Here is a 1,099-nt window from a genome sequence, read left to right as displayed (position 1 = left end):
TATTTTTTGGGGCCCCCCCGTGCCCCCCAAGTCCCCCCAAGTCTCCATGCCCCCCCAAGTCCCCTCGGTGTCCCCCTCAACCTTCTCCTTGGCTCCCCAGGATCGACGCCAGCGTGGAAGACGCTCAACTCAACGTGGAGGCGGCCCACGGGGAGATCCTCAAGTATTTCCAGTCCGTCACCTCCAACCGGTGGCTGATGGTCAAGATCTTCCTCATCCTCATCATCTTCTTCATCATCTTCGTCGTCTTCCTCGCCTGAGGGATGGCCTGTGCGTGTGTCCCCACCTCCTACCCCCCACCATATCTGTGTCCCCCCCTTCATCCCCTCCCGACACCCCCATCCTGGGGACACACGGACTCGGAGATGGACAATGAGGGGGGAAGTCAACTGGGGACCCCCAATTTGTCCCCCCACCAAATGGGGACCCCAAAATGTCCCCAGGGATCTTCTTGTGTCCCCCCTCCCCTCCCCTGGGGACACATCTCCCTGGGGACCCCCCCAAGCTGCCTTTGGGGACCCCAAAGTATCCCCAGGGACCTGTTTGTCCCCACCTCGGGGACCCCAACTTGCTTCTGGGGACCCCAAGCTGAACTTGGGGACCCCAAAGTACCCCCAGGGACCTTCTTGTGGCCCCCCCGGGGACCCCAATGTGGCCCTGGGGACCCCAACATCCCCCCGGGGACCCCAACCTGCCTCTGAGGACCCCAAAATGTCCTCAGGGACCTTCTTGTTGCCCCCCTGGGGACACCCCTTTGCCTCTGGGGACCCCCTTGTCCCCACTTTGGGGACCGCAATGTGCCCCCAGGGACCCCCTTGTCCCTCCCCCAGGGACCCCAACGTGCCCCTGGGGACCTTCTTGCCCCCTTTGGAGACCCCAACCTGCCTTTGGGGACCCCACCCTGTCCCCAGGGACCCCCAATTTGCCTCTGGGGACTCCAAAGCCCCCCCAGTGTCCCCCCCAGGGGGTCCCACAGCCTACGCTGGGGTGGTCCCCGTGTCCTGCCCGGTCATGGTGGCTGTGGACCCCCCCCGGGGGGGGCTGTGAACCCCTTAAAGCCACGGGACCCCCGTGGGGGGGCTGAGGGACCCTGCAGCCC

The sequence above is a fragment of the Calidris pugnax genome, unplaced genomic scaffold (assembly GCF_001431845.1).
Source record: "Calidris pugnax isolate Ruff unplaced genomic scaffold, ASM143184v1 scaffold176, whole genome shotgun sequence".
NCBI lineage: Eukaryota > Metazoa > Chordata > Aves > Charadriiformes > Scolopacidae > Calidris > Calidris pugnax.
The sequence above is the reverse complement of the archived record's forward strand: the minus strand, read 5'-3'. Positions refer to the sequence as shown.